Consider the following 26,087-nt stretch of genomic DNA (forward strand, 5'->3'; position numbering starts at 1 on the left):
CAAACAAGTAAAATCCGATGCCGGTTAGCTAACACCCCCCCCCCCCCCCTTCTTCCATCACAACCCCATCGCCCGCTAGAGCCCCCAATGTAAACTGGCTCAGGATGGCTTAAACTAGCACTGGTGCAATGTTTTTAATCTTGTTTGGAGACATTGCCAGTATAAAAAACGCTGTAGCTCTGGTGCCATTGGAGGGGGCAGACCAGAGGCATTTTGGCGCCTTCCTCTGCTTACTGCAGCAGCAATCAGCACACACAGCTCTTCCTGACTCTCAAGACACGATGGAAAACTGGTTCAGGGTGTAGAAAAGGGGGAGAGCTGCTATTGTACACAATCTGGGTGCTCTACAGGACAGAATTTACTAGTGTTTCACTGTAATATAATTAGCTGACAGCCTCACTGGGGCTGTACAGCTAGGGGTGTGCTGGTCACTCTCTCTGTGTGTCTCCTCTCACATTCAGTAAGGGCAGGCTTGATCAGTATTACATACCCTCCAACTGTACCTTTTTAGCACGTATCTAGGGGACCAGGCACCCCTGGCAAAGTAAGGGATTGGCGCCCCCCCCCCCCCCCCCCCATATTTGAAATAGGGAAGGTGCATGTGCGAAAAAGGGGCATGATCTTGTGGGAAAGGGGCATGACCGCACAATAGCACTCCCAATTCAAATTCCATTACACAGTAGTATCCCTTATGTCACACACTAGTGCCCCTTACACATCATGCCCACACAGTGATCCTTGTCACACTGTGGAGAAATCAGCAGTGCCTGGCGCGGCCAAGGAGGGGCATCACCTGGCGATGCCACCCGCAGTCATGGGGTATAATCAAATATTAATGGCAGTGAAAAGATATCTCTGCACACTACCTAGTAGTGGTGATGTAGTGCTATATTAAGAATAGCATTCTAGTAGTTTATTTTTAGTTTCTTCACTATGGTGCATTGTGGTGCCGAACACCGGTGCCAGCTCTTGGCTGCTGTGTGAACCACCAGCCCAGGCACTGCCACTACTAAGTGATTCCACTCCCTGGCCAAGGGTGGCACCACCAGGCAGCGCCCCCTTCTCGGCCTGGTGAGTGCCATCCTGGCCAATGGGTAGATAACCTCCTGTCACCAGCACATAGCCGTAGTCCCCACCCCCTCCCAGTACGTAGCCATATTCTCCATCCTGCTCCCAGTACATAGCCGTAGTCTCCATGCCGCTCCCAGCACATAGCCGTAGTCCCCCTCCTCCTCCCAGCACATAGCCGTAGTCTCCATTCCCCTCCCAGCACATAGCCGTAGTCCCCCTCCTCCTCCCAGCACATAGCCGTAGTCTCCATTCCCCTCCCAGCACATAGCCGTAGTCCCCCTCCTCCTCCCAGCACATAGCCGTAGTCTCCATTCCCATCCCAGCACATAGCCGTAGCCCCCATACCACTCCCTGCACATAGCCAATGGTCTTCCCCCTCCCTGTACATAGCCATGGTCTCCCCCCAACCTGCATATAGTCGTCTCCCCTCCCAGCACAGAGTCTCCCCCCTCCCAGCACAGTCTCCCGCCTCCCTGCATATAGTCCTCTCCCCTCCCAGCACAGAGTCTCCCCCCTGCATATATTCCTCTTCCCTCCCAGCACAGAGTGTCCCCCCCCCCCCTTTCCCCAGTGACGTGCAGTGGGGTGTGGCAGGTGAGGCAGAGCCTTTCCTGTCATACTCATGTTTGTGTCAGAGTTTTGACTGTATAAAGTATATGAAAAATACAAAGAATGTGTTTGAAATACCTTCCTTGCATTATTCTAATCATTTTTATATCCAAAACTCTGGAGTAAAAAGTCTATGGCAGGTGAGGCAGTGCCTCACCTGGCTACCGCATATCTCTGATCAAAACTCACCAAATTTCCAGGAGTTTATACTGCTGCACCTGTGTATAATGCCCAGATGTACCCCTTGGCTCATATATTGCATGTAAATCTGGCTCTGGTGCTAGCCAGTGCCTCCTGAGCACGTCCCTGACCCCCCCCCCCCCCCCCTGCATATACTCCTCTCCCCTTCCAGCACAGAGTCCCCCCTCTGCATATATTCCTCTCCCCTCCCAGCACAGAGTCTCACCCTCCCCTGCATATAGTACTCTCCCCTCCCAACACAGAGTCTCCCCCTTACTTATAGTCCTCTCCCCTCCCAGCACAGAGCCCCTCTGCATATAGTCCTCTGTCCTCCCAGTACATAGCCTACCCTTTCCCGGCATATAGTCCTCTTCCCTCCCAGCACAGAGTCCCCCCTCCAGTGGCGTAACTAGAATTTTTTCTCCCCCAAGCCAAAAAATTCTTTGGCGCCCCCCCCCCCCCATCCCCCCATAATTGCCACTAGTAAAGGGACAAACATGCGCGCGCCGCAAAAAGGGTGTGTGGCTTCATTGAAATGGGTGTGGCTTCGCATAAAGGGGCGTGGCATTGCAGGAAAAGGACTACCTTATACCCCAGTTTTGCAACCTGCACGCCCAGACGTTAGCCACCACAGGAAAGAAAAATAATCCTGATTCATGCCCCTTACATTATTTGTCATTTTTCCTCCTTATAGTAATGCCCAGTATACATTATGCCACATACTGCAATGGCCCTTAGACATTATGCCGCACACAATAATGCACATGACACAATATGCACACACCGTAATGCCCCCGACACATTATGCCACACACCGTAATGCCTGTGACACATTATGACAGGAATCGCAATGCACGTTATACATTATGCTACACACTGCAATGCCCCTGATACATTATAGCACATAAAAAGGCATTTGTTTCCCCCAGCACCCTGAATGATAACAGTAACCAGATATAAATTCCACATAATAATAGAATTCAGAGATCTTCGTTACACATATTTGCGCAAATGTGTGAATAAGCCCCAAAGTCGCATCAAGGCGTCTCTGTATATTTGGGGTCCCTAGCGCTATATCTAGGTGCAGGGTGTGGCACCCCAAAACACCAGCATAAGCCAGAAAGCCCAGCGTAGCATACCAGTGAAAAAACTATAGTGTTAATAAATTAGTATTTAGGAAGCCGAAGCTATAGAGAAAGTGATACAAAAATGAAATGCAATTAAAATAGAAAAATAGTGTTAAAAAATTAATAAGTGAAAAGTGTTAGTAGAATGTAAAGGTATGCCACACTAAGGCCATCCAGCTCAGCCAGTCCAGAGGCACCACACCTCACACCTCCATTACCCCAATCTGGGTCTAAGATTAACCAGCAAGGAGCCACATGATAATGGCTCCTTACTACAATATGTCTAAGCTAAGAGCTACCTACCTTGGAGCAACCCCATAATGCTCCATGTGGCATGTCAGGGCCTGCACCTCCTCCTAATGCAGGAACCTCTTTGCCTCTAACAAAAAACATATATATTGGAAGATGCTCAATTAGTTTAGTGATATACTTCAGGTGCTCGAAAGGGAGGGGTATTTCTAAGCAAGAAAAAAAGGCATTTGTTTCCCCCAGCACCCTGAATGATAACCGTAACCGTAATTTCTTGCTTAGAAATACCCCTCCCTTTCGAGCACCTGAATGATATCACTAAGCTAATTGAGCATCTACCAATATATAAACATTATAGCACATACAATGTCTGTTACACATTATGACACACACCGCAATGACCCTGAGACATTATACCACATACAACAATGCCCGTGATATAGTATACAACACACCGTAATGCCTGACACATTATGACACACACCGCAATGTCCGTGATACATTATGCCACACACTGCAATGACCCTGAGACATTATACCACATATCACAATGCCCGTGATATAGTATACCATACACCGTAATGCCTGTGACACATACCGCAATGCCCGTTATACCCTATGCCACACACCGCAATGCCCGTTATACATTATGCCACACTGCAATGCCCCTGAGACATTATACCACATACCACAATACCCGTGATATAGTATGCCACACACCGTAATGCCTGTGACACATTATGACACACACCGCAATGTCTGTGATACATTATGCCACACCGTAATGCCCATTACACATTAAGTCCTACAGTAAGGCTTCTAATTACTTTTAAATTACCTGCTCGTTGCCAGGGGTTTCATGCTCTTGGTTCCATGCACGGTGCCAGGGGTTTTCATGCTCAGGGTGTCATGCTCGTTGCCAGGGGTTTCATGCACTGGGCGTCATGCTCGTTGCCAGGGATTTCATGCACTGGGTGTCATGCTCGTTGCTAGGGGGTAGTGCTTGTTGCTAGGGCTGTGCTCCCAGTGCCACATATGCCCCCAGTGCCAGATATTCCCCCACAGTGCCAGGTACTCACATGCCCCCAGTGCCAAATATAGCCCCCCCATGTGCCAGGTACACGAAAACCCCCCCAGTGCCACATATGCCCCCAGTGCCAAATATTCCCCCACAGTGCCAAGTACTCACATGCTCCCAGTGCCAAATATAGCCCCCCCCCATGTGCCAGGTACACATATACTCCCCCAGTGCCACATATGCCCCCAGTGCCAGATATTCCCCCACAGTGCCAAGTACTCACATGCTCCAGTGCCAAATATAGCCCCCCCATGTGCCAGGTACACATATACCCCCCCCCCCCCCCAGTGCCGCATATGCCCCCTCAGTGCCACATAAGCCACCTCCCCCTGTGCTGCATATGCTTCCCCAGTGCTCCTCCCCCCCCCGGCTCCCCCGCTGTTTTGTGATGGAGGGACACGGAGGGCGCAGCGCGCGCCTCTCCTGTGTCCCTCCTGGGTCTCCGGCGGGTCTGTTAAAGGAAGTGCCGGTTCGTGAGCCAATCAGAGCTCACGAACGGCACTTCCTTTATTAGACCCGCCGGAGACCCAGGAGGGACACAGGAGAGGCGCGCGCTGTGCCCTCCATGTCCCTCCTTACAGCAGCGGAGGCTTAGTGAGAGCAGATTGACATGCGGACGCTCGTCCGCATATCAATCTGCGCTAAAGCAGTGGCGGCACCCCCGCAGCCCCTCGCCCCCAAGCCACCGCGCCCCTCCCTGCATATAGTCCTCTCCCCTCCCAGCACAGTGTACGCCCTTCCTGCATATAGTCCTCTTCCCTCCCAGCACAGAGTCTTCCCCCCGTAGTCCTCTCCCCTCCCAGCACAGAGTCGTCGTCCCTGCATATAGTCATCTCCCCTCCCAGCACAGTCCCCCCCCCACATATAGTCCTCTCCCCTCCCAGTACATAGTCTCCCCCCTCCCTGCATATAGTCTTGTCCCCTCCCAGCACATAGTCTCCCCCCTCCCTGCATATAGTCCTTTCCCGTCCCTGCATATAGTCCTCCCCACACAAAACCAGGGCAGTCGAGAGCAGGATTTGCCCAGGTACTTTTCAAGGGGCGTGGCCTAATCACAGGAGGTGTGATCATGTACCCTTATTTATTTAATAACAGTTTCTTATATAGCGCAGCAAATTCCGTTGCGCTTTACAATTTGAAATAACAATAACAAACTGGGTGATAACAGTCATAGAGGTAGGAAGGCCCTGCTCGCAAGCTTACAATATATAGACCCTTAGAAAAAAATACTGAAAAAAATTGTATTCCTCCATGGCCACACTGCAGCTGCATCTGCTGCTGCTAGGTAAGGGGGAGGTGGCCTGGGCCCCTACTGGACCCTCACTGGGCCCCTCCATCACATTTGTACCCTCTTCCCCCCTCTCTCGGCACCACTGCTCAAAACGCATATCAATTAATATGTTGCACTACTTAGTGTGATGAGCTGGGCATCGCTTGGGCTGGAGGATTACATAGTAGGCAGGAACACCACACTTCGGCACCGCACCACACTTTGTGAAGAAAGTGAAAGCAAACTACAGCTCCCAGCAACCCTTGCTGCCAGGAACTCCCAACAGCAAGGGATGCTGGGAACTGTACTTTACTTTCACTAGTGCATTGCGGTGCCTGTTCCTGCCTACTGTGAGATCCTCCAGCCTAGGCGATGCCATTACTAAGTGATTCCACCCATTGGTCGAGGGTGGCACTGCCGGGCGGCGCCCCCTCCTCGGCTGGCGCCCCTGGTGAGTGCCATCCTTGCCAATGGGTAGATACACCCCTGGGTACAGTACCTTTTTTTATGGTCTGTACCGATTTTTGGCTCTCCAAACTTCCATTGAAAGTATAGGAAAAGGTAAGTGACCATGCCCCCTTTACCCATGGCCATGCCCCCTTTTCTAATTTGTACCGGTTTTTATGTGTAAAATGTTGGAGGGTATGCTATTACTGTCTGTGTGTATGTGTATTTTATTGTGATTACTGTAAGCAGGGGTAAACACAAACTCTGTAATGTATGCCACACTAGATTCTCTCCCTTATCCACTGATTCTGTTTCATGAGAACAATGCAGCCAGTCTTCACAACTTAGTGAAGGGGCTGGGGGGAGAGTCCAGAGCCCTCCTGGCTAGGGGCTCTTAAAACTATGATGTCTGATATGTCATCACAACTCACTGCTAATGTTCTGAAGACTCAGCTACTACAACAGGCTGTTGCAGATTTAGCTGCTAGGGCAGATGTTACACAGCCTTCCATCTCTCATGCAGGTCCATAAAAGCGTGGTTTATTTGCCATACTCTCTGATTCAGATGGTGATATACAACAGGATGGGGAGTACTTAGATCCCATTAGTGGGGATCCTGATTCTGCTCAGGGTATTGAACGCCTCATTCTGGCTATATGGGACGTGTTAAAGCTCCCTCTAGAGGACGCTGCAGTCACAGCAGTCGTTTTTCTTTACACAAAACAAGCCAAATGTCACTTTCCCTGATTCTGCAGAGTTAGATGACCTATTTAAGTTGGCCTGGAAAAATCCAGACAAAAAATTCCAAGTGTCAAAAAAGTTTTTGCGCACTTTCCCATTTGCTCCTGCAGGTAGGAAATTCTGGGGAGAACCCCCGGGGGTTGACGTATCAGTCACTCGACTGTCCAAAAAGGCGGATCCTGGGGACAGAGCGATAGGGACTACTCTCAAAGGGCTAGAGGTGCCTCCAATGCATACAGAGGTGCCAGAGGTAAGTCAAAAAGACCTGCAACCACCGCTTCTCAGAAACAGAGCACCAGTTCTGCTTCCACTAAGTCCTCAGCATGACGGTGACCACCCACCCCGAGGAGATCTCAAGGTGGGAGCCCGACTGCGTCACTTCCGCCGCGTCTGGGAAAGTTCCTGCCAAGATACCTAGGTAAGGGACTTCATTTCTCAGGGCTACAAGCTGGAGTTCGTTGGTGCTCCTCCCCAAAAAAATTTCAAATCAAACTTACCAGCTTTGGAAGATACGCAGGTTACATTACAACATGCCATCCGAAAGTTGGTCCAGTCCCACGTCATTGTTCCAGTACCGATACCATAACGAGGCAGGGGTTATTACTCCAGCCTGTTTGTGGTTCCAGAGTCAGACAACTTGGTATGGCCCATTTTGAATCTAAAGTCCTTGAATCCTTACCTAAAGGTTTTCAAATTCAAAATGGAATCCCTGAGGGCAGTGATTGCGGGTCTGGAAACACAGGAGTTCCTGATTTCCCTGGATATCAAGGACACCTACCTTCATATTCCAATTTGGCCACCTCATCAGGCTATTCTGAGGTTTGCCCTACTGGACGATCACTACCAGTTCCAGGCACTACCCTTTGGCCTATCCACAGCTCCGAGGGTATTCACGAAGGTGATGGCGGAGATGATGTTCCAACCCCGGGTCCAGGGGGTCAATGTTGTCCCTACCTGGATGATCTTCTGATAAAAGCAAGATCCAGGGAGCTTTTACTGCTCCATATCGACCGCACTATCCAACTTCTGTCTCGCCATGGGTGGTTTCTCAATCTACAGAAGTCCCACCTGGAACCAACTCAGCGGTCCTGTTCTTGGGGATGTTACTGGATACGGTGGCCCAGAAGGTGTTCCTCCCGGAGGACAAGGCGAGAGCACTTTAGGAGATGGTCCGCATAATGCTCCGACCTGGCTCGTGTGTCCATCCATCTTTGTATCAAATTGTTGGGGAAGATGGTCGCCTCCTACGAGGCGATCCAATATGGAAGGTTCCATGCCAGAACATTTTAATTGGATGTCCTGAGCAAGTAGTCCGGATCACATCTACAGATGCACCGGATGATTTGGCTGTCACCTCATCCCAGAATTTCCCTCCTGTGGTGGCTGCAGTCGTCCAATCTCCTGGATGGCCGGTGTTTCGGGATTCAGGATTGGACCCTCCTCATGACGGATGCGAGTCTGTGAGGATGGGGTGCTGTCACCCACGGGGCAGTTCCAGGGCATGTGGTCAGCCCACGAGGCACTCCTTCCGATCAACATTCTGGAACTTCGGGCGATCTACAATGCTCTGCTTCAGGCCTCTCCTCTGCTCGCGGATCACGCGATCCAAGTTCAGTCGGACAACGCCACTGCAGTGGCGTACTGTCAGGGCAGGTGGTGTTTGTTGATCCGTTGGACTCAGTCCAACCGAAGGAGCAGATGCCCCTGAGTGCTGGAAACAAGGAGGACGAAGGTAATTCCTTTTCATATATTTATTGAGGACAACAGATATGAATGAGACTGCAGGGAGCTGGGGCTAATTAGTTCAGGACTGGGAAACTGCTGGGAACCAAGTCACTGAAGGATATGAGGCAGAGGCTGTATAACTGTGAAGAATGTTCGTAGGTTGATATAAGGACGAGACTGAAGAATTGTGAAGTTGAGGTTGTAGAATGATGCGGTGGCAAGGCTGAAGAACTATGAAGACTGGTTGCTGGAGGGTATGAAGACGAGGATGAAGAATGGTGAACACTGGATGCTGGATGATTTGAAGATGTGGATGAAGAACTGTGAAAGCTGGATGCTGGATGATTTGAAGAACTGTGAAAACTGGAGGCTGGCGAACCACCACGGGGGTCCTGCGGAATCCGAAGGCATCGGTGGAAGAGCGGGCGACTGTGACTGCACACTGCAGCACTGGCGGGCGCTGTGCAGCGAGAGTCGTCAGAGTACTCTGAGAGCCAGACGGGACCAATTAACCGGAGATGCACAGAACCAAGCTGCGGGAGCACAGAGCTAAGGCACAAAGTAACTACAACAAAGCACAGGCACAGAATGCAAAAATCCCAGCCTACTTATAGGCAGCAGGGAATCAGGATTGGCTGTCACTCACCCATCACGCTCATTGGTGCTGCACTTTGGTCTACAACATGGCCGCCCCCATACTACAGACACACAGGGAAGCTGCTAGATCCTCCCTCCTGCCTCCAGGAAGCCGTCACTCCCTCCGCCGACCGCACCGCACTCCCCCGCAGCCCAGCACCGCAAACAGCCGACCGAGCATGGACGGACCCCAGGACCCGCTGCTGCAGCGGTAAGTGCCGCAGCCTGACAGTACCCCCCCCCCCCCCCTTTGAGTGTGGTCTCTGGACACCTTCAAGCTTTGTTGGGATTTTTGGAGTGGAAGTTTTGGATTAATCTTGGAGCATGGACATTCTCAGCAAACACCCAAGACCTCTCTTCGGGCCCATACCCTTTCCTGTCGTGGAGATACTGAAGACGCCCATAACGATGACGAGAGTCCAGAATTTATTTAACCTCAAATTCTTCGTCTTGTAAACTGCGAATTTTAGGAGTTTAGGCAAAGCTGTACGACATTTGTTGAGAATCAAAGGCTTCAGGAGTGATATGTGAAAGGCATTAGGTATTCTGAAGGAAGACGGCAGTTTGACTTTGTAAGACACAGGGTTAATCACTCTTAATATAGGAAATGGACCAATGTACCTGGGCGCAAATTTCATGGAGAATAGTTTGAACTTGAGATTACGAGTCGATATCCAGACTTGGTCCCCCACCTTGTAACTGGGAACTGCCTTTTGTCTCCTATCAGCGTAGGATTTATAACGTTTGGAAGTTTTAACTAAAGACTTGCGTACTTGAGTCCAAACCTTGAAAAGTTGCTTGAGGACTAAATCAACCGCTGGTACTTCTTTAGTCGGAAGAGGTTGAAATTCCAGCACTCGCGGATGGAAACCATAGTTGACATAGAATGGCGTGGATTCAGAAGAAGAACGGAAGAGATTATTATGAGTGAATTCTGCCAGCGGAAGATAGTCGAAGAAGGTCTCCAGGTCCTGATTCACACGTTCAGCCTGTTCATGATTGTGGATGATATGCTGAGGAATGATTCTGTTTGATGCCTAGGGAAAAACAAAGTGCTTTCCAAAATTTGGCCACAAATTGCGTGCCCTGATCCGGAACAATTTCCAGAGGAAGACCATGCAGCTTGAAGATTTCAGAGACAAATAATTTGGCAAGCACTGGGGCAGAGGGCAGTCCGGTTAAAGAAAGGAAATGCGCCATTTTTTAAAATCTATCCACCACTACCCAGATGGTAGTTTGTCCCTTTGACGGGGGTAACTAGGTTATAAAATCCATCGAGATATGAGTCCAAGGCTTTCTGGGTATGGACAACGGATGTAGCAAACCTGGTGGTGGGCCTTTGAGGTTCTTGTGTTGGGCACATTTGGAACAAGCAGCTACAAATTCTTGAATGTCAGCTCTAAGGCGTGGCCACCAATAAGACCGCTGAATGAATTCAAGAGTCTTGCTGTCCTCAGGCTGACCCATAAAAGATGAAGCATGGGCCCAGGTCAATAGCCGTTTCCGGAGATTTGGGGCAACAAATGTTTTTCCAGGCAGAGGCACAGGAACTGAAGAAATCTGAGTCGTTAAGAAAGATGTTGGACTTACTTCAGGGGTCCAATTCGAGGGATCCACTCCTTTACACGTTAAGGCTGTGATGGGTGCAACCAAGGTGGAGTAACCCTTAATAAACTTTCTGTAGAAGTTGGTGAAGCCATGGAAGCGTTGAATGCCTTTGAGGGATGTGGGAGCTGACCAGTCACGAATTGCTTGAACTTTGGCAGGATCCTTTCGAAGCTCCGATCCGGAAATGATGAAACCCAAAAATGGAATGGATGTTACCTCAAAGCTACATTTCTCCAATTTACAAAATAAACTATTCTTCCTCAGACGAGCTAAAATTTCCTTAACTTGGAGGCGATGGGACTCTAGATCTTTGGAGAATATTAGGATATCATCCAAGTACACCACCAAGCAATTATAGAGAAGGTCCCGAAAAAAAGTTCATTCACATAACTCTGGAAAACGGCTGGGGCATTACAGAGACCAAACGACATCACGAGGTACTCATAATGCCCATCCCGGGTATTAAAAGCCGTTTTCCATTCATCCCCTGCTCGGATTCTAATCAAATTTATAAGCGCCTCGAAGATCAAGTTTAGTAAAAACTGTGGCCCCCTTCACTCAATCGAACAGTTCAGGAATCAACGGAAGTGGATACCGGTTTTTAATAGTGATCTCATTGAGACCCCGGTAGTCAATGCATGGTCGCAGGCCTCCATCTTTATTCTTGACAAAAAAGAATCTGGCCTCTGCAAGAGATGACGACGGTCTAATAAACCCTTTGGCCAAATTCTCTTGTATGTAATCAGCTGTAGCCTGAGTCTCAGGGATTGACAACGGGTAAATTCGACCCCTAGGAGAAGTCCTGCCTGGCAACAAATCAATCAGGCAATCCCATTCACGGTGAGGTGGTAAAGAATCTGCCCCTTGTTTACTGAAGACATCCTGGCAAGACTGGTAAACTGTAGGTATTTCAGAGACATGAAGCGAACGAAGTGGTTTAACTGAGGCCAAACAAGTATCGGTGCAGGATTCTCCCCAGGATTGGATCTCCATAGTTCGCCTGCAAAGTTTCGGATTATGTTTTTGTAACCAAGGTAGTCCGAGAATTACATCATGAGAGACTTTGGGAATCACGAGGAAATTGATGTATTCGGAGTGTAATACGCCCAAGATAGTTAGTTTGAGAGGTGATGATACCTTCAGGGATTCGACTCCCGTCCACCGCCATAACAGCGATTGCCTGTTCCGAGGGCACAGTCCGAATCTTAAATTGCTGAATGAAAGTGGAAGAAATGAAGTTCCCAGCTGCTTCGGAGTCTAATAGAGCTGAGACTAAAAGGACAGAAGATAGAACTTCCAAATAAAAGGGCAAAGTTGGCTCCTTTCCAGTATGTGATTGTAAGGTAACTCCTAGCTTAACCTCTCTGGAGTAAGCTAGAATCGGTAGTTTTCCGGCCGGAGTTTGCAGGACTTCACGAAGTGATCTGAAGAACCGCAATACATACAGAGGTTCCCCTGGAGGTGATGAGAACGTTCTTCCCCTGAAAGCCGAGAGCGAACGATTTACATTGGCTCTCCAGTTGCTGAAACGGATGGAGATGGCGAGGAATCTTGCCTAGGTCTTAACCGCAAACGAAGACTTTAACGTTCGAGCTTGGATTTCTCCAGACAACGTTCCCTATACCGCAAATCCAGTTTGTTGCAAGTAGAAATCAGATCATCCAGTTTCGTGGGCACATCCCCAACCGTCAAGTCATCCTTAATCCTGTCTAAAAGGCAGTTCCAAAAGGCAGCAATTAAGGCCTCCTCATTCCACTTCAATCCAGAAGATAAAGTACGGAACTGGATCACATAATGACTGACGGGACGCGAGCCTTGCCGAAGACGAAGGATCTCAAGAGACGCTGAGGTGGTTCAGCCTGGTTCGTCGAAGGTCTACCTGAATAAAGAAACAAAGTCAGCATAATTGAAGAGAATTGGGTCCCCTTTCTCCCAAAGCAGAGACGCCCACTCCAACGCTTGACCAGTGAGGAGAGAGAGGATATATGCGATCTTGGTGCGGGCCAATGGGAAATTGGGTGACTGGAGCTCAAACTGGCTAAGGAATCCCCTACAAAGTTTTGTAGAGCCATCAAACTTGCTAGGTGGAGATAGCTGCAGTCGAGATGTTGAGACTGTCACTGGAGAAACCACTGCAGAGGAAGAAGCTACCGGAGACAGGGACTGTGGGGCCCTAATGGCTGCGTGAAGAGCCTCTATCCGATCTGACATGGTTTGCATGAATTGCACAATTCGCGACTTAGTGGATTACTGAATCTCCAAGCGTGAGAGAATGTAAGCCGTAGCATTGCCTCCGGAGACCTGGTCGCCTGTCTGATCCATGTGGCCAGTGCTTACTGTCAGGGCAGGTGGTGTTTGTGGATCCGTTGGACTCAGTCCAACCGAAGGAGCAGATGCCCCTGAGTGCTGGAAACAAGGAGGACGAAGGTAATTCCTTTTCATATATTTATTGAGGACAACAGATATGAATGAGACTGCAGGGAACTGGGGCTAATTAGTTCAGGACTGGGAAACTGCTGGGAACCAAGTCACTGAAGGATATGAGGCCGAGGTTGTATAACTTTGAAGCAGGTTGATATATGGACGAGACTGAAGTATTGTGAAGTCGAGTTTGTAGAATGATGCGGTGGCAAGGCTGAAGAACTATGAAGACTGGTTGCTGGAGGGTATGAAGACGAGGATGAAGAATAGTGAACACTGGATGCTGGATGATATGAAGACGTGGATGAAGAACTATGAAAACTGGATGCTGGATGATTTGAAGACGTGGAGGAAGAACTGTGAAAGCTGGATGCTGGATGATTTGAAGACGTGGATGAAGAACTGTAAAAACTGAATGCTGGATGATTTGAAGACGTGGATGAAGAACTGTGAAAACTGGAGGCTGGCAAACCACCATGGGGATCCTGCGGAATCCGAAGGCAACGGTGGGAGAGCGGGCGACTGTGACTGCACACTGAAGTGCTGGTGGGCAGCGAGAGTCGGCAGAGGACTCTGAGAGCCAGACGGGACCAATTAACCGGAGATGCACAGAAGAAGTTGCGGGAGCACAGAGCTAAGGCACAGAATGCAAAAATCCCAGCCTACTTATAGGCAGCAGGGAATCAGGATTGGCTGTCACTCACCCATCACGCTCATTGGTTCTGCACTTTGGTCTCCAACATGGCCGCCCCCGTACTGCAGACACACAGGGAAGCTTCGGCCACTAGGTCCTTCCTCCTGCCTCCAGGAAGCCGTAACTTCCGCCGCCGACCGCACTTTCCCGCAGCCCAGTGCCGCAGACAGCCGACCTGGCATGGACGGACCCCAGGACCCACCGCTGCAGCAGTAAGTGCCGCGGCCTGACACGTACATCAATCGGCAAGGAGGGACAAAGAGCAGAGCCTGCATGCGAGAGGTGTCAAAGATACTCCTCTGGGCGGAAAGAAATGCAAGAACAATGTCAGCAATCTTCATTCCCGGAGTGGACAACTGGGAAGCGGACTTCCTCGCTCATCACGACCTCCACCCGGGAGAATGGGGACTCCTCCATCAGGTGTTCCAGCAGATCATCCACCGGTGGGGCTGTCCGCAGATAGACTTGTTGGCTTCTCATCTCAACAAGAAGCTTCACTGGTATTGCTCTCGAACCAGGGACCCTCAGGCGAGGGCAGTGGATGCACTGACATAGCCTTGGCCTTACCGGCTGGTCTAACTGTTTCCTCCGATTCCGTTGCTCCCAAGGGTGCTCAAGCGAATCAGAAATCAGGGAGTCCAGGCAATTCTGATTGCCCCGGAATGGCCTCGGAGGGCGTGGTTTGCGGATCTTCTGGACATGTCCGTCGAAGACCCTTGGCCTCTACCACTAAGAAGTGATCCTCTTCAATAAGGACCATTCGTCTACCCGGACTTATGGCGACTTCATTTGACGGCATGAAGGTTGAGCGGAACATCCTAGCTCACAAGTGCCTTTCCAAAAAGGTTATTGCTACCATGGTTCAGGCCAGGAAACCTGTGACGTCAAAACACTATCATCATATCTAGAGAAGACATGTCTGTGCGAGGAATGCACGTATCCACCTGCAGAGTTCCACTTGGGACGTCTCTAACGTTTCCTGCAGACTGGTGTGGAAAAGGGCTTATGTCTGGGTTCCATTAAGGTCCAGATTTCAGCTCCCTCAATTTTCTTCCAGAAGAAATTGGCATTGTTGCCAGAAGTTCAGACCTTCTTGCAAGGGGTACTCCACATACAAAAAAAAGAGAAGAGAATTGAGGCTGCGCTATATTTGATCAATGTAACAACACTAATGCTGTATCTAGTAAAAACACATTTTATTCCTAAAACAATAGTATGTACTTCAGTTTAAAAATGAATACATCATAAAAAATGCATGCATATCAAGAATTAATGATTAATAATGTATACTTCATACAAACAAATAGATGGGATTACCCAATTCGCCAGGATATGGAAATGTGAGATAATATGGAGTCCGTTCCAAAATTATTCCCCTATATTGGTTAAGTCCAGCATTAGCAAAGTCTCAGAGATAAGCAATGTCCAATGGAATGGCAAATTACCGTTAAAGGGTGGTATGCTCCGGGATCTTTTAATGATGAGCTCCTCATGCAGTATGGTGAGTGCACTTCCTTCGTGCAATTTTGCTATTTGTATTCTCGGAGTTGAAGTTGGTAGTTTGGACAAAGTTAGGGGATGGTCCGGTCCTCCGCTGAAAAGGTTCCTGGCGAGTGTCCCTTGTACTGGGTTGGGGTTTTGGAATCCGCACTGGTTCAGATTGTAATTAAGTGATAGCAGTTTGTAAGCAAATTTTTATCTGCCGTAGGAGGCAGAGATCATACCAGTAATACCCCTTTCACACTGCAGCTTATACCCGGTATTTTGCCGTTTTAACTGGCTTCTTAAACGGGTCAAGCTGCGATGTGAAAGGGTCCCCTTCAATTTACCGTTTTCAAAATACCGGTATTTTGAAACGGTAAAAAAGAAGGGTCCTACCCGTTTCAGTCCCATTTCACTGTGCAGTGTGAAAGGGTCTGAAACGGTATTTGCAAGCCCCAGCAGGTCATAGGCTGTCTCCATGTGTGATGTCAGCAGCCACAACCAGGAAACAGCTTGGAAAACACAGGAGACACATGTGAGAGTGGCTTTATAAACGTTTAAACGGGAAAAACACGGAAAAAAATGGCGTGGGGTCCCCCCTCCAAAGCATAACCAGCCTCGGGCTCTTCGAGCTGGTCCTGGTTCTAAAAATGCGGGGGGAAAATTGACAGGGGATCCCCCGTATTTTTAAAACCAGCACCGGGCTCTGCGCCTGGTGCTGGTGCAAAAAATACGGGGGACAAAAAGCGTAGGGGTCCCCCGTATTTTTTACACCAGCATCGGGCTCCACTAGCTGGACAGATAATGCCACAGCCGGGGGTCACTTTTATACAGTGCCCTGCGGCCGTGGCATTAAATATCCAACTAGTCACCCCTGGCCGGGGTACCCTGGGGGAGTGGGGACCCCTTCAATCAAGGGGTCCCCCCCCCCAGCCACCTAAGAGCCAGGGGTGAAGCCCGAGGCTGTCCCCCCCATCCATTGGCTGCGGATGGGAGGCTGATAGCCTTGAGTAAAATGACAGAATATTGTTTTTTCCAATAGTACTACAAGTCCCAGCAAGCCTCCCCCGCAAGCTGGTACTTGGAGAACCACAAGTACCAGTATGCGGGAGAAAACCGGGCCCGCTGGTACCTGTAGTACTACTGAAAAAAAAATACCCAAATAAAAACAGGAGACACACACCGTGACAAGTACAACTTTATTACACACTGCCGACACACATACATACTTACCTATGTTGACACGCCGACTGCCACAGTCTCCGACGATCCGAGGGTACCTGTGAAAAAAATTATACTCACCTGCCAGTGTCCAGAGATAAATCCACGTCCAGAGATAATCCTCGTACTTGGCAAAAAAAAAACACGAACACCCGTACCAACGGACTGAAAGGGGTCCCATGTTGACATATGAGACCCCTTTCCCCGAATGCCGGGACATCACGTGACTCCTGTCACTGAGGTCCCTTCAGCCAATCAGGAAGCGCTACTCCGTGGCGCTCACCTGATTGGCTGTGCGCGTCTAAGCTCAGACAGCGCATCGCACAGCTGCCTCCATTACTTTCAATGGTGGGAACTTTGCCGTCAGTGGTGGGGTTACCCGCGGTCAGCCGCTGACCGGCGGGTGACCCCACCGCTAACCGCAAGGTTCCCACCATTGAATATAATGGAGGGAGCTGTGCGATGCGCTGACAGCTCAGACGCGCACAGAGCCAATCAGCAGAGTGCAAGGACGTTGCGCTCGCTGATTGGCTTACGAGACCTTTCAGTGACAGCAGTCACGGGGGGGGGTCCCATGTGTCAACATGGGACCCCTTTCAGTTCGCTGGTCGGGTGTTCGTTTTCTTTTTTTGACAAGTACGTGGATTTATCTCTGGACCATGGATCAGGTGAGTATAATTATCTTTTATTTTCAGGTACCCGTGGATTCTACTTGGAGAAGAGGACCGACTGCTTCGTGTCAACATAGGTAAGTATGTGTGTGTCGGCAGTGTGTAATAAAGTTGTACTTGTCACGGTGTGTGTCTCCTGTTTTTATTTGGGTATTTTTTTCCCAGTAGTACTACAGGTACCAGCGGCCCTGTTTTCCTCCGCATGCTGGTACTTGTGGTTCTCCAAGTACCAGCTTGCGGGGGAGGCTTGCTGGGACTTGTAGTACTATTGGAAAAAACAATATTCTGTCATTTTACTCAAGGCTATCAGCCTCCCATCCGCAGCCAATGGATGGGGGGGGACAGCCTCGGGCTTCACCCCTGGCCCTTGGGTGGCTGGGGGGGGGGACCCCTTGATTGAAGGGGTCCCCACTCCCCCAGGGTACCCCGGCCAGGGGTGACTAGTTGGATATTTAATGCCACGGCCGCAGGGCACTGTATAAAAGTGACCCCCGGCTGTGGCATTATCTGTCCAGCTAGTGGAGCCCGATGCTGGTGTAAAAAATACGGGGGACCCCTACTCTTTTTGTCCCCCGTATTTTTTGCACCAGCACAAGGCGCAGAGCCCGGTGCTGGTTTTAAAAATACGGGGGATCCCCTGTCAATTTTTTCCCCGCATTTTTAGAACCAGGACCAGCTCGAAGAGCCTGAGGCTGGTTATGCTTTGGAGGGGGGAGCCCACGCCATTTTTTTTCTGAATTTTACCATTCCATCTAAAAAAAATAAAAATTATTTTAAAAAATATATAAATAATACTTGTGCCTTCAAAAAAGACAAACCAAGTACCTAATCCCTTCTAATATAAATAGATATGCTTCAAGCTGCTGGGTTCCATCGTACGACTATCCAAATTATTAATAATGAATTAATTAATAATTATTAATAATGTGTGGGCCAGAAAAGTCCATTTATAATGACAACCACTGTTTTCTATGGGTGAAACGGGTTCAGTGTAAAAGGTACCAAAACGGTAATGAAATGGTAATTTACTGGTTACAACATGAGATGTGAAAGGGGTTTAACTGCTCAGACCCGTTTTAAGAACCGTTTCAAATACCATTTCAAAAGCAGGTTTTGCGATGTGAAAGCAGCATAACCAACATAAAACTACCAGTTCGCCTGACTGGCTTTTGTGGGTAGTATAGGGTTGGCGGTGCTCCCGGACATAAGTTCAGAACAAACTTTGTAGGGATTTTTTTGCAAAGAAGCAAAAAAGGGGACTGTTTAGATGTCTTTCTGGGGCACACTTTTGATAAATTAGTTTGTAATGAAGATGGAATGATGTGAAATGTAATTATAAAGATAAAACATAACTTTTATTTCATATCAGACGATAAAAAAGGGGGGAGAGACAAACAAATTAGATAAATGATGCTGTATATATCAGCAAGGTGAATAAAAAAAAGTATTAAATCACAATGTGACGATATGTGACTCTCTTAATGTAAAGTAGGTGGCAGAAGGTTTGTCCGCACACCCACTGGAAATAAGCGAGTATTGATGTTTGAATTGAATCAGAGCGAAAATTTTAGGTAAATCCTGTATTCTCTATGGATTTATGAATTTTTATACTTGAGTATATTAATATGAGAGAAACAGGAAGAACCGGCTTTAACGACTCCGGACTCCTTCTAGTAGGTAACACAGATATTAGTGCTGCAAAGACCAATAGCAGTAGGAATACTGGTGAATGAAAAATATATACACGGAAGGTGTGTTCCTTGATACTACAGTACCCAGTATTCCCAGAGGGTCACCCTTTCTGGTACTGACCAGGCCCAATGCTGCTTAGCTTCCAAGATCAGACGAGATCGGGCATATCCAGCATGGTATGACTGTAGATAGTCAAGTATATACCTATCTGCGTATGGAGAAACCAATTGCTTAATAGGTTTGGGCTGGTCTGGAAAGGTATAAAGAAAATTGAACCCAGTTACTAAAAAGTATCTAGGCACTGTGTCCCAATAATTTGGGTGAAAGAAGATGTGACCGAGTGCAAGGGGAATATTCACATATGTATAGTATCAAAATGAAGCATAGGGCAGCCGGTATCCTGATGTTGACACTGGTGCCGAGTGTATTAATGTTGTCAGATATCAAATTATTTGCCCAAAATGTAGCATTCAAAATACAACCATATTGGTAGTGGGATTTTGTAAGAAACCATGAAAAAAACACACACATGAAGCAAGAGTCCTCAAGGAGGGCAAAACAAATTCTGCATGCTCACTGTTTCCCACAATTTAGTTGTGGTGATATCTGTTGAATATGTGAAAGTTTCCCTACTAATAGAGCAAAAAGGTATACATATAAATATATGCACATCCAAATATATCAGTCTGAAAATAACAAGGTAGATATAAATATCTGCATAATCCAAACAGAAATGCTAGGTAAATTGTTGTTCTAGTAATTGAAAAGATCCGTCAGTCTGAATTTAGACAGATTCAAAATAAATCAATTGCTAAATGCTTCGCAGAAATACTATGTGTTACCACATGAAAAGCATAATGATACCCATAAAGTCCAGCACACAAGCACAAAACCACAGTATAATCATTAATCAATTTGCAAGGAAAAATTATTTTACATACATAAGACCATATTTGTCATAATTTATACAGTGCAGATTATGTGTATAGACCTACTGTGGATTTGTTCAGATTCTCCAAAGCACTGTCCTGACTTGGCTATTTGAAGAGAGGGTTAAAAGGATGATACACGCATTGCCATCTGATTGATGGTCTCTCTAAATGGTTAAATACCTGGTCTGTATAGGGGAAATCTGGAGAGACAGCCAACAATTGCTGTTTAGGTCAGGGCTTGTTGCTATGGCAACCTATCCTGTCCGTGCCATGTGCACGGAGCGGAGAATGCTCATCCCCTGTGAGTTAGAAAAACACAGAGGGATGAGGTGCCTGTAGGAGAGCCTGCCACAAACTAATGGGGGTGGTGTGTGGTACTTGCGGTGTGCTGTGGAGGAGTCCGCCCGCCGGAGCTCCGTGACGGAGATCCCGGAAGTCGAGCGCCGGACCGGAAGTGACGCGCGTTTCGCTGGGAGGAGCTTGTTCACCTGATCGTCTTAAAAGTTGAAGTTGGTAGTCTGGACAAAGTTAGGGGATGGTCCGGTCCTCCGCTGAAAAGGTTCCTGGCGAGTGTCCTTTGTACACCTGACGCGTTTCGCTGCACTCAGCTTGCAGTTTTATCAAAGGCCTTTTTTTTAGGAATAAAATGTGTTTTTACTAGATACAGCATTAGTGTTGTTACATTGATCAAATATAGCGCAGCCTCAATTCTCTTTCTCTGACGTCCTAGTGGATGCTGGGGACTCCGTAAGGACCATGGGGAATAGCGGCTCCGCAGGAGACTGGGCACAAAAGTAAAGCTTTAGAACTACCTGGTGTGCACTGGCTCCTCCCCCTATGACCCTCCTCCAAGCCTCAGTTAGATTTTTGTGCCCGAACGAGAAGGGTGCACACTAGGTGGCTCTCCTGAGCTGCTTAGTGAAAAGTTTAGTTTTAGGTTTTTTAGGTTCAGTGAGACCTGCTGGCAACAGGCTCACTGCATCGAGGGACTAAGGGGAGAAGAAGCGAACTCACCTGCGTGCAGAGTGGATTGGGCTTCTTAGGCTACTGGACATTAGCTCCAGAGGGACCGATCATAGGTCCCAGAGCCGCGCCGCCGGCCCCCTTACAGAGCCAGAAGACAGAAGAGGTCCGGAAAATCGGCGGCAGAAGACGTCCTGTCTTCAACAAGGTAGCGCACAGCACTGCAGCTGTGCGCCATTGCTCTCAGCACACTTCACACTCCGGTCACTGAGGGTGCAGGGCGCTGGGGGGGGGCGCCCTGAGACGCAATAAAAACACCTTGGATGGCAAATAAATGCATCACATATTGCTCCTGGGCTATATGGATGAATTTAACCCCTGCCAGAATACACAGAAAAACGGGAGATAAGGCCGCCGAGAAGGGGGCGGAGCCTATCTCCTCAGCACACTGGCGCCATTTTCCCTCACAGCTCCGTTGGAGGGAAGCTCCCTGGCTCTCCCCTGCAGTCACTACACTACAAAAAGGGTTAAAAAAGAGAGGGGGGCACTAATTAGGCGCAGTATAAACAATACAGCAGCTATAAGGGGAAAAACACTTATATAAGGTTATCCCTGTATATATATATAGCGCTCTTGTGTGTGCTGGCAAACTCTCCCTCTGTCTCCCCAAAGGGCTAGTGGGGTCCTGTCCTCTATCAGAGCATTCCCTGTGTGTGTGCTGTGTGTCGGTACGTTTGTGTCGACATGTATGAGGAGAAAAATGATGTGGAGACGGAGCAGATTGCCTGTAATAGTGATGTCACCCCCTAGGGGGTCGACACCTGAGTGTATGAACTGTTGGAAGTGTCAGCTCTGTATAAAAGACAGTGGTTGACATGAGACAGCCGGCTACTCAGCTTGTGCCTGTCCAGACGTCTCATAGGCCGTCAGGGGCTCTAAAGCGCCCGTTACCTCAGATGGCAGATATAGACGCCGACACGGATACTGACTCCAGTGTCGACGGTGAAGAGACAAATGTGACTTCCAGTAGGGCCACACGTTACATGATTGAGGCAATGAAAAATGTTTTACACATTTCTGATAATACGAGTACCACCAAAAAGGGGTATTATGTTCGGTGAGGAAAAACTACCTGTAGTTTTCCTGAATCTGAGAAATTAAATGAGATGTGTGATGATGCGTGGGTTTCCCCCGATAACAACTGATAATTTCTAAAATGTTATTGGCATTATATCCTTTCCCGCCAGAGGTTAGGGTGCGTTGGGAAACACCCCCTAGGGTGGATAAAGCGCTCACACGCTTGTAAGAACAAGGGCTCTACCCTCTCCTGAGATGGCCGCCCTTAAGGATCCTGCTGATAGAAAGCAGGAGGGTATCCTAAAATGTATTTACACACATACTGGTGTTATACTGCGACCAGCAATCGCCTCAGCCTGGATGTGCAGTGCTGGGTTGGCGTGGTCGGATTCCCTGACTGAAAATATTGATACCCTAGATAGGGACAGTATATTATTGCCTATAGAGCATTTAAAAGATGCATTTCTATATATGCGTGATGCACAGCGGAATATTTGCCGACTGGCATCAAGTCTAAGTGCGTTGTCCATTTCTGCCAGTAGAGGGTTATGGACACGACAGTGGTCAGGTGATGCGGATTCCAAACGGCATTTGGAAGTATTGCCTTATTAAGGGGAGGAGTTATTTGGGGTCGGTCTTTCAGACCTGGTGGCCACGGCAACAGCTGGGAAATCCACGTTTGTACCCCAGGTCGCCTCTCAACATAAGAAGACGCCGTATTATCAGGCGCAGTCTTTTCGTGGGCAAGCGGGCAAAGGTTCCTCATTTCTGCCCCGTGACAGAGGGAGAGGAAAAAGGCTGCAGAAATCAGCCAGTTCCCAGAAACAGAAGCCCTCTCCCGCCTCTGCCAAGCCCTCAGTATGACGCTGGGGCTTTACAAGCAGAATCAGGCACGGTGGGGGCCCGTCTCAATGAATTTCAGCGCGCAGTGGGCTCACTCGCAAGTAGACCCCTGGATCCTTCAGGTGATATCTCAGGGGTACAAATTGGAATTCGAGACGTCTCCCCCTCGCCGTTTCCTAAAGTCGGCTTTACCGATGTCTCCTTCTGACAGGGAGGCAGTTTTGGAAGCCATTCACAAGCTGTATTCCCAGCAGGTGATAATCAAGGTACCCCTCCTGCAACAGGGAACGGGGTATTATTCCACACTGTTGTGGTACCGAAGCCGGACGGCTCGGTGAGACCGATTCTAAATCTAAAATCTTGAACACTTACATACGGAGGTTCAAATTAAGATTGAGTCACTCAGAGCAGTGATTGCGAACCTGGAAGAAGGGGACTACATGATGTCTCGGGACATCAAGGATGCTTACCTTCATGTCCCAATTTACCCTTCTCACCAAGGGTACCTCAGGTTTATGGTACAGAACTGTCACTATCAGTTTCAGACGCTGCCGTATGGATGGTCCACGGCACCCCGGGTCTTTACCAAGGTAATGGCCGAAATGTTGATACTCCTTCGAAGGAAGGGAATTTTAGTTATCCCTTACTTGGACGATTCCCTGATAAGGGTAAGTTCCAGGGAACAGTTGGAGGTCGGTGTAGCACTATCTCAGGTAGTGTTGCGGCAGCACGATTGGATTCTCAATATTCCAAAATCGCAGCTGATTCCGACGACTTGTCGTCTGTTCCTAGGGATGATCCTGGACACAGTCCAGAAAAAGGTGTTTCTCCCGGAGGAGAAAGTAAGGGAGTTATCCGAGCTAGTCGGGAACCTCCTATAACCGAGCCAAGTCTCAGTACATCAATGAAAGGGTTCTGGGAAAAATGGTGGCTTCCTACGAAGCAATCCCATTCGGCAGATTCCACGCAAGAACTTTCCAGTGGGACCTGCTGGACAAATGGTCCGGGTCGCATCTTCAGATGCATCAGCGGATAACCCTGTCACCAAGCACAAGGGTGTCTCTCCTGTGGTGGTTGCAGAGTGCTCATCTTCTAGAGGGCCGCAGATTCGACATTCAGGACTGGGTCCTGGTGACCACGGATGCCAGCCTGCGAGGCTGGGGAGCAGTCACACAGGGAAGGAATTTCCAGAGCTTATGGTCAAGCCTGGAGACATCACTTCACATAAATATCCTGAAGCTAAGGGCCATTTACAATGCTCTAAGCTCAGCAAGACCTCTGCTTCAAGGTCACCCGGAGTTGATCCATTCGGACAACATCACGGCAGTCACCCACGTAAACAGACAGGGTGACACAAGAAGCAGGAGGGCAATGGCAGAAGCTGCAAGGATTCTTCGCTGGGCGGAAAATCATGTGATAGCACTGTCAGCAAGTGGGGACTTCACCCAGAAGTCTTCCACATGTTTATAAAACTCGACAAGTATTGCGCCGGGTCAAGGGACCCTCCGGCAATAGCTGTAGACGCTCTGGTAACACAGTGGGTGTACCAGTCAGTGTATGTGTTCCCTCCTCTGCCTCTCATACCCAAGGTACTGAGAATTATAAGATGGAGAGGAGTAAGCACTATATTCGGGCTCCGGATTGGCCAAGAGGACTTGGTAACCGGAACTTCAAGAGATGCTCACGGAGGATCCGTGGCCTCTACCTCTAAGAAGGGACCTGCTCCAGCAAGGACCCTGTCTGTTCCAAGACTTACCGCGACTGCGTTTGACGGCATGGCGGTTGAACGCCGGATCCTGAAGGAGAAAGGCATTCCGGATGAAGTCATTCCTATCCTGATCAAAGCCAGGAAAGATATAACCGCAAAACATTATCACCGCATTTGGCGAAAATATGTTGCGTGGTGCGAGGCCAGTAAGGCCCCGACGGAGGAATTTTCAACTAGGTCGATTCCTACATTTCCTGCAAACAGGAGTGTCTATGGGCCTGAAATGGGGGTCCATTAAGGTTCAAATTTCGGCCCTGTCAATTTTCTTCCAAAAAGAACTAGCTTCAGTCCCTGAAGTTCAGACGTTTGTGAAAGGGGTACTGTCTATACAGCCTCCTTTTGTGCCTCCAGTGGCACCTTGGGATCTAAATGTAGTTTTTGGGTTCCAAAAGTCACATTGGTTTGAACCACTTAAATATGTGGAGTTAAAATATCTCACATGGAAAGTGGTCATGCTGTTGGCCCTGGCCTGGGCCAGGTGCGTGTCAGAATTGGCGGCTTTATCCTGTAAAAGCCCTCATCTGATTTTCCATTCGGACAGGGCGGAATTGAGGACTTGTCCTCAGTTTCTCCCTAAGGTGGTTTTCAGCGTTTCACCTGAATCAACCTATTGTGGTGCCTGCGGCTACTAGGGACTTGGAGGACTCCAAGTTGCTAGACGTTGTCAGGGCCCTGGAAATATAGGTTTCCAGGACGGCTGGAGTCAGAAAATCTGACTCGTTGTTTATTCTGTATGCACCCAACAAGCTGGGTGCTCCTGCTTCTAAGCAGACTATTGCTCGTTGGATTTGTAGTACAATTCAGCTTGCACATTCTGTGGCAGGCCTGCCACAGACAAAATCTGTAAAAGCCCATTCCACAAGGAAGGTGGGCTCATCTTGGGCGGCTGCCCGAGGGGTCTCGGCTTTACAACTTTGCCGAGCAGCTACTTGGTCAGGAGCAAATACGTTTGTAAAATTCTACAAATTTGATACCCTGGCTGAGGAGGACCTGGAGTTCTCTCATTTGGTGCTGCAGAGTCATCCGCACTCTCCCGCCCGTTTTGGGAGCTTTGGTATAATCCCCATGGTCCTTACGGAGTCCCCAGCATCCACTAGGACGTCAGAGAAAATAAGAATTTACTTACCGATAATTCTATTTCTCATAGTCCGTAGTGGATGCTGGGCGCCCATCCCAAGTGCGGATTGTCTGCAATACTGGTACATAGTTATTGTTACCAAAAAAATCAGGTTATTACTGTAGTGAGCCATCTTTTCTAGAGGCTCCTCTGTTATCATGCTGTTAACTGGGTTTAGATCACAAGTTATATGGTGTGATTGGTGTGGCTGGTATGAGTCTTACCCGGGATTCAAAATCCTTCCTTATTGTGTACGCTCGTCCGGGCACAGTATCCTAACTGAGGCTTGGAGGAGGGTCATAGGGGGAGGAGCCAGTGCACACCAGGTAGTTCTAAAGCTTTACTTTTGTGCCCAGTCTCCTGCGGAGCCGCTATTCCCCATGGTCCTTACGGAGTCCCCAGCATCCACTACGGACTATGAGAAATAGAATTATCGGTAAGTAAATTCTTATTTTTTTTTGCAAT

General features: G+C 48.7%; 1 protein-coding gene and 1 pseudogene across 5 annotated transcripts in view; one reads left to right on the forward strand and one right to left on the reverse strand.

The window, feature by feature from the left end:
- HENMT1 (HEN methyltransferase 1) overlaps positions 1–26,087 on the forward strand; it is a 191,594-nt gene that overhangs the window by 112,805 nt on the left and 52,702 nt on the right. The window lies entirely within an intron of this gene.
- On the reverse strand, positions 18,994–19,112 carry LOC134960464 (5S ribosomal RNA; annotated as a pseudogene).

This window comes from Pseudophryne corroboree, chromosome 9 (genome assembly GCF_028390025.1).
Source record: "Pseudophryne corroboree isolate aPseCor3 chromosome 9, aPseCor3.hap2, whole genome shotgun sequence".
Classification (NCBI taxonomy): domain Eukaryota; kingdom Metazoa; phylum Chordata; class Amphibia; order Anura; family Myobatrachidae; genus Pseudophryne; species Pseudophryne corroboree.